This window comes from Ambystoma mexicanum, chromosome 4q, assembly GCF_040938575.1.
Source record: "Ambystoma mexicanum isolate Mex_15411 chromosome 4q, UKY_AmexF1_1, whole genome shotgun sequence".
In the NCBI taxonomy this organism is placed as follows: Eukaryota; Metazoa; Chordata; class Amphibia; order Caudata; family Ambystomatidae; genus Ambystoma; species Ambystoma mexicanum.
Window position 1 is genome coordinate 635,856,524 of NC_090928.1, and position 7,960 is coordinate 635,864,483.

The 7,960-nt window shown below is 47.2% G+C and overlaps 1 protein-coding gene across 2 annotated transcripts in view; it reads right to left on the minus strand.

The window, feature by feature from the left end:
* LOC138467888 (UTP--glucose-1-phosphate uridylyltransferase) overlaps positions 1-7,926 on the minus strand; it is a 764,123-nt gene extending 756,197 nt beyond the window's left edge. The window contains exon 1 of one of the 2 annotated variants that reach the window (XM_069608190.1): positions 7,787-7,926. The gene's annotated coding sequence lies outside the window, so the exon portion shown is untranslated. The remainder of the gene's footprint in view (positions 1-7,786) is intronic. The other variant, XM_069608189.1, reaches the window with a different exon arrangement.
* Between the last annotated feature and the right edge of the window lie 34 nt (positions 7,927-7,960).

The window sequence follows — 7,960 nt, forward strand, 5'->3', positions numbered from 1 at the left end:
GGCTTTACTCAACCTTCACCTTCTGGATACCCGTGAATCAACTACACGCAGCCAGGACAGCCGCGCTTAGTTCCAGCACCCGCGTGCGATTTACACGCAAACAAAGTTCACGCAGCTAGGACACCGGCGCTTGAAGAGTTCCAACGTTCGCGTATGATTTTACACGCGAAACCAGTACACGCAGCCCGGACAGCCACGCTTGACGAATTCTAACGTCCGCGTGTGATCTTATACGCGAATCCAGTACATGCTGTCAGGACACCCGCGCTTGAAGAGTTCAGAGTCTACGTGGGTATTTTCACGTGAACAGGAAAACTGCATCCAAATGAAACCGGGCCTTGCGTGTGAGAAGACACGCTAGTCAGTTGTAGATGCAGGAGATTGCGTGTGAAGGAAACACTTTGAAGAAGGCCAAGGAAGCAACTGACTGGATGCGAGGACGCAGATGAAAAGTTCAGTTACCAAGTCGCAATCAGAAGCAGCGAGTGGCATTTCCACGCTGCTTAAAAACCTTCTGCCGTAAAAACACGTGACTAACCAAAATCACGTGAATTTCAATGACGTGAATACTGCAGACGTCGTTTTCCTGGTAATACATCAAACAACCTCCATCTTGAGTAAAACTGTCTAGCTGTTCTGTGAGCATAACCCGTTCTACGCACAGACAGAGTTCCAGATCCAGAGGTACAGTGTCCAGCATGCATGACACACGTTCACTACCTTGGGGTTAGTCTCCTCTACTAAAAAACGCTTCCCACACATCTGACGGTCCCTACACCTCACTCAGTCTCACCTGGACTCCCAGTCTCATTACCTCTAGCTGTGCCCAGTGGCTGCATTGTGTTTTCATTCTGTCCTGCTGATTTGAACTTAGCTGGTCTTGTTCCGTCTCTTCTGCTTGCACCTCCCTAGGTTCTCCCCCAGTGTCTCCACCCCCACTCTGCTCTGCTCTACTCTACTCTACTCATTCCCCACTCACCCCCTCTCTCTCTCCTCTTCCCCCTCCTCCACATCACCTATGCTGTTCTCTGTTTCTCCTATCTTCTCCAACTGTTTATCGACTATCCTACCCTTCTCACCAGGTCTGGTAGGAAGAGGTTTAAAAAGGATATCCTGGTCTCCAACCCAGGCCTCCCCATCACAAATATCTACACCAGCGCTTCCTCGAGACAGACCATCACCGACATCCTCTTTGTGGCTCCTTTGCCAGACCTATGGTCTCTGTGCTCTCTCCTTACTCTTCCTCTCCCATTAATGGTGGCACCCGGTGGGGGGCCCGCCTGACTTCCTTCCACTCCTCTAAGGTCATCATTAATGTTACCTTAATGGCACCGTCTTGGTCCAAGCGGCTCAGGCCAACCTCGTCCTCTTTATAGACACTTACCGTGCCTTATCAATTTCCTTTCTTCTCCCGCTGTCCCTTCTCTCCCTTCTTCGGCTTCATTGCCTCCACCCTCTGCCACTTCTCTGGAGCACTCTTTTTCCTTCTCAGCTACCTTGCCCTCTCCTCCTACCTCCTCTGCCCTCCCTCAGGCTCCTTCTACACCTCCACAAGGAGTAACTCTTTTTCCCCTCCTTGTCTCAACCACTCAACTCCTCCTCCTTGGCCCGACTCACTCTGCAGGGCACACTCTTGATGTTCTGATCTACTCAGACCTCAACTTCTCACCACGCCTCCCTCCTGGAGTGACCACTTTCTCCTCATCTCTCCCTCTACCCGTCAGGGCAAGCCTACCCGCACACTGCTACCCACCTTCTCAGTCATTCGACCCATGAAACGTGTGAATCTTTCTCTACTCCTCCTGCACCTCTGGCTGACTCACACCCAGACACAGCCCTTTCGAGGTTCCATTCTGCTATTGATACTCAATGTATTTGCCCCCGTCATGAGGATCCACATGAAGCCTAAAATTAAGTGCAACTCCTGGTACAACTCAGACCTCGTCACACTTCAACGTGAACCCCTAGACCTGGGCCCTTTAAGACGAGGTAGCAATACTTGCAGAAATTACTCATAAATCAATAATCAAACCGACTCGGAATTTGGCAAAACTCTGTTCTGTTTTATTTGCAATTATCTAAAAAAGGGAGGTTACAACAGACATCATCCGATGTTCACTCGAGCTCTCAACACATTTCAACATTGAGGTCACACTAAGCGGCAAACTACAAAACCCTACTTGGGGATGTGATAGGCTTACAGGGAACATCTAACTATACGTTCCATACTAACGGAGGTAGTGATTGGGTCTCTAACATCAGGTGGACAGCTAAGCCCTCCTCTAGTGCAAGTCATCTTCAGCCTCATATAATACACGACAATTCATTGGTTACACAAACTATAGGGCTCTCCGATTTGTGGCCCTGTACAATTGGTTGGCACGCTTGTACCCTTCTGGAATATTCCACACGCAGGTTACTAATCCAGCTGCTGGGAGGGTCGGCCTGGTCACGCCTCCCCACCCAATTATCCCAAAATCTATCATCACTCTTGCAGTCTGCCATTCAATTAAGGCTTTGAACTTGGCCTTGCAGAAGCTCTCTGTGCACGAGAATAAAAGGGAGTATGGCACGGTCTTATCTTCTGGTTTTGGTGTAGCTCGATCCAAAGCTAGTCTCGTCAGATCATGTGATTGAGACCACGTTTTCGAGCTCTTCGCTGCATATAATACTATTAAAAGATGAACTCTTGGCACCTTGAGTGTTTTGCCATTTCAGCTCAAACAGAAGTTTGTTTCTTTCTCACATTCATGTAACTACTTGATAAGACAACCAGGCTCACGGTGGCCTCGACTCGGTGCTGGGCCAGCCAAGCCTTTCTTGAATTTCTCCTTCGCCATTAGCTGTTTTCCAACTGCGCCACAATGAAAACCTTTTCATACACAGGGTTTCAATCCTTGCTAAATTGCATGGTGAAACATCCAGGTTCTATACATTCCTACGTATATACATTGGCGCATCGCTGCAATCTATTCACTACATAGACATCTTCAGGATTATTTTGTCTACTTGCGTTGCTGCATCTGTACAAATGTAAAATGACTTTGCATTGTCTTCAGCATTTCTTTGCATGAGCATCTTCATTTCGATCCAGAATGTCAACACCTTCTCTTCAGATCTTATATAATGCCTATGTTTTCTTGTCTTGTGTCTCTTTTCAGGGTGCGTCAGTTCTACTTTGCATGACATCACCAGTCCTCTTTCTCGTTCATTTTCACACTACTTCCGGGACTCTGTGCAGAAGAACACCGCTTCTTCATGAATGCATATAGGCTTTTCTCACTGGATATCTTGTTTCAAGAATCCTCACTGGCACTGCACGTGTCGCAATTTCCAGTTCCCAACATACAGGCAACATGGGGACGGAGCTCTTAATAGGGGTATTTGGCTCCTCTTCTACAAACGCAAGTATAGGGTGGCTGAGAGGAAATGGTTGGCATCTTGTACATCCTCTGAAAACTGGCCTGCCGCCTGCTCCAAAGTCAATACAAACTTTCTGTCTTCACTAAGAAGAGAGCTCACATCCAAGCCCGCGTTTCTGTAGCATCCAACAATTTGGACAAACTCTTTCAAATCTGCAAGGATCTGGCCAATCCTGCCACAGTCTCTGCCTCTCCTGTCCCTTCCCAGGCCCACTGTACGGCCCTGGCTTCTCACTTCATCGCTAAAACCCAGGACATCCTGTCCACCCTCTCGGCTTCTCCTGCTTCTCCCTCGACTCTCTCCTCTTCCTCCAGCCCTCCTGCGGACAACTCCCCTGCCTTCTCTGACTTTCCTCTCTTCTCCCCTGATGAGGTTTTTAGACAAGTCCAATCTATGAAAACCTCAACAAAATTTCTTCCAAAACCATCAAGGACCACATTGACACCCTCGCTCCAGCCTTAGCTTCGCCTCTGGAACCTTCCCCTCAACCTCTGAAGCACTCTCTTCCAGCTAATTATCATCCGATCTCTATCACTCCTTTCCTGGGCAAACCCCTGGAATAGTTGGCCATCTCCCAGCTGAATCTTCACACTGAATCTGTTGGTTGTCTCCATGGCCAGCAGTCTGGCTTCAGAGCAGCTAGAAGCATGGAAAATGCTCTCCTGAACATCCGTGAAGACCTGCTATCTAACCTGGATTCAAATCTCCCCTCTGTCCTCATCCTACCCGATCTCTCTTTTGCCTTGCATTTGACACAGTCAACAATGCCATCCTGCTCAACCGGCTCCATGATAACCTGGGTATCACGGATGAGGCTCTGGGCTGGCTGACTTCTTTTCTCTCTGACCGACCTTCTCAGCTCCAATTGGGTCCTTCCTCTCCTCTCTCTCCACCTGTGGTGTTCCCCAGGGGTCTAACCTTTCTCCCTGGTTGTTCAACCAATACCTGGTACCTCTCGCCCACCGCCTTGCTGCTCCCTGCTCCAACTTCCAGTGCTATGCGGAGGACGCCCAACTCGCTTTCAGGCTCCCCTCTGCTGCCTCGTCTCCTTCTCTCATCCCGGATCGTCTGCCTGCAATCCAGGAGTGGTGCACCGTCAATGATCTCTGACTGAATACTAGTAAGATGGAGATCCTCCTCATCGGCACACCTCTTTCCCGCCACTCACTGGTTGGTCTCTCATGGTCCTCTTCCTGCTCCCACCTGTGGAGGCTAAGAACCGCTGGGTTATCTTCGACTCCAAACTCTCCTTCTTGCCTCATATTTTTGACGTCTCCAAGAAGTCAAACTACCAACTGCACCTCCTCAGAGGTATTCTTCCTTTCCTCTCCTTCCACCAGAAGCAGAGTTTCCAGAGCTCTGGTTCTCTCCAGGCTTGACTGCTGTAACAGTCTCTTTTTAAATCTGCCCGCCTCTACTCTCCGTCCTCTGCAAATCATCCAGAACAGGATTGCGAGACTTGTCCTTAGCCTATCTGTCCAGCACTGAAATCTCTCCATTGGCTCCCAGTGGCTGCAAGGATCAAGTTCAAGACCCTTTGCATCATCTACAAGGCCTTCTGGGGTCTGGGACCAAAATATCTCCAGCTTTCTCTGGTGAAGTATCTTCCTATTCAAGCTCTTCGCTTCTCCAACTCCTAGAGGGTCAGTCTCTTTTCCAAGCAACGAGTGGGGGGCAGATCTCTCTCTTCGGCTGGCGCCTCCTTCTGGAACAGCCTCCCTGCCTCTCTGAAACTTGAGCAGAACCATCTCCGGTTCCAGGAGCAGCTCAAGAATTTCCTCTTTGCTTCTGCCTTCTCTTCCGCTTTCCTGCTGATCTCCTGTCTGATACTGCACTGTCTACCTGGCTACCCTCTGAACCACAGGCCCAGGTCCCTGCCCTCCCAGTTGCCCACCAGCACTACCTCCTGGCAACCCTGCACTTCGGGCTGTATCTGCAACCCTACAGTCCCCCGCCCTGCACTTATCTAACACTTGTTGTCTGCACTTAACCCTTGCACTGCCACCTGCTGGCTGCACGGCTTGTTTTTCGATGTTTTGATTCTATGTCTTGCACTTTCTCCTCCTCCCTTTCCCCTGGCACTTTTCCCCCTTCCCTCTCCCCTGCACGATCTCAATGTCACTTGGCCTAGTAAGATCGTTGTCTTGACCTCCCTGTGTTCCCCTACCTTGCCTTGCCATGCCTTGAAACTCTTGTGTATAGGCGCGCTATAAATGTTATATCATATCAAAGAGAACTTTTTTTAGTCAAAGGCTGCTTTTTGCCAAATTAGATATGGCGTCAACACATGTATTAACTTTCTACACACAAAAGAAGGCTACAAATCTTACTCAACAAGGTTTACATGCGATACAAAATCTGATCTTTATTTTGCAAGAGCTGCCTTTCACGCCTGGCATTCGCCAGTGTCGCACTAGCGACCTTGGTGAAGGGCAACAGCCCACAGATTCTTCTCATCGGGAGCTGACTACAAAAGGTCACGCGAAGTCACAACAGCTGGCCAGCAAGGACAGACCCTCGGGGCGAATTTTGCATGCGACACTGAAAGGGCTCAAGTTCCAATTTAGATTACATGATTCCCGTCATGGAAGAACACCACCCATGAAACGGAGGCTTCAAGTGGGAACACGCTAGGTGTATTTTCTCCACTCCCGTTATAACTTAGGATGGTAGCAGCAACAATACACTTGATGAGCCTACATCAAGGCTCGGCTCCGATGGTTGTTGACTCGACAAGAGAAATCTGAGAATCGAAAATAGAAATGGTCCTTTGAACAGGTCTGCAAATCAGCCATTGATAAATGATGAACCGCCTCTGGTTCGGCTTGCTGAAATATGTCAGAGTAAAGAAACCACAAAAGAACCTTGTTCTTACTTCACTGCTTTTCAAAATTCAAGAATCGAAGCAGGAGACTATCAGAAAAGGCAAATTGCCCGTGAAACAAACTTCCACTTGCATTAAGCTACTAAGAAATAATAAGCATTGGCAATGCCACAGTTTGGCCTTTTGTGTAAGCACAGGAAAGGCGCTTGCCCGGCACAACTGTATAGGTATTAAACTGCCATTAATGGCAGCATGTGCAAAATGCTGGAGTGACTGGGCATCTAATAGCAGTGTCGATACTTAAACACAAGCCAAAACTGTTGACTTAACCAAGGGTTGTTTTTTTTCATTATTTTAAAGGACTTCCGTGAAGGACAAGCTTATTAAAAAAAAAAAAAGACTGGCTGAAGCCTTACCTGTTTAAGACATTTCTAATTTCTATTACAGTAGTAGCGTGTTTACAGTTCAAAGTTATTCACTCTCAGAAGACTGCTTTAAAAAACACTGGCAAAAACTTTGAGCGCAAGGTTTGAGGGTAAAACTGATTAAAGCAGCTCAAAGAGTTCCCACTGAAGGGGTTTTGGGCAGGAACTGGGTGGAAAGGGCCATAAGGATTAGCCTGGCCATGGCCATTCAATGTGATCTGTAGTATGACATGTCCACAACAATACCCACAGGTATTGGAATTTCTGTAATGAGCTTTATTTACAAACTTGCAACTGGAGACTAGTATTGGTCTATATAGAGAGGCACCCTGTCAAAAGCCTTACCATCAAACTTTATCATCAAAGTGCCTGCCAGTGTTTTTCAAAGCAGTTTTATGAGAGCTGTGAACATGCTACTGGTGTAGTAAAAATGTCTTAACAAGGTCTGCCTTTGACCACTCAAATTATAGCCACTCATCGAATTCTTCACTTAAGTCCTTAACTGAAGTCCTTTTAAAAACAAGCATTGGCAAAGCTAACAATTTTGGATTGTGTAGAAGTATTATGCATTTGCCAGGTACTCGCACCATTTTGCTGCTGGCCAGTTAATACCACTACGGCACCATTTTGCTGCTGGCCAGTTAATACCACTACGGCAGTGCTTGGCAAATGGCTTTGCCATGCCTATACAAAAGTCCAAACTGTTTGCATTGCCAATGATGTTTTTTTTGTTTTTTTTACTGACTTGTTTGAAGCAGAACGAGGCTCGGTTGTGAACGGAAGTGAGGATAGTACTGACACACAGCTTGCTGGGAAACTTGGGGCAGCTACTGTGTCTACAATACCAACTACAGAACTGGTTGTCCTGTGTAATTTCAGGGCCAGATGTTTAGAAAGTCACGTACTTGCAGTGTTTAATTACAACATGTGATGAGTACACTACAAAGAATTACAGCTTCAGCTGCAGCCTCTTACTTCAAAGTGCATTTCCAGAGGTTTCAAATGGACTCCTCTTACCAATATAACAACAAAGGGTTGAGCATGAACCGAGGCAATGAATAGTAAAATAAATGTATATAAAATTAACGACAAGAGCTAGATGGCCATCTCTCACCTGATGCTGCCAGGAAACTTAAAAGAAGCGTTTGATAAAAGGAGGTCTTATGTTGCTTTCATTATCAATTGAAACAGGCATTAAAGTCCCTATGAGACCCGATATCATTGTAAGTTTGTTTATAAGTTTGCCGACATTTTCTGAAATGCCTTTCGGGCGTCATGACGTTTCCGT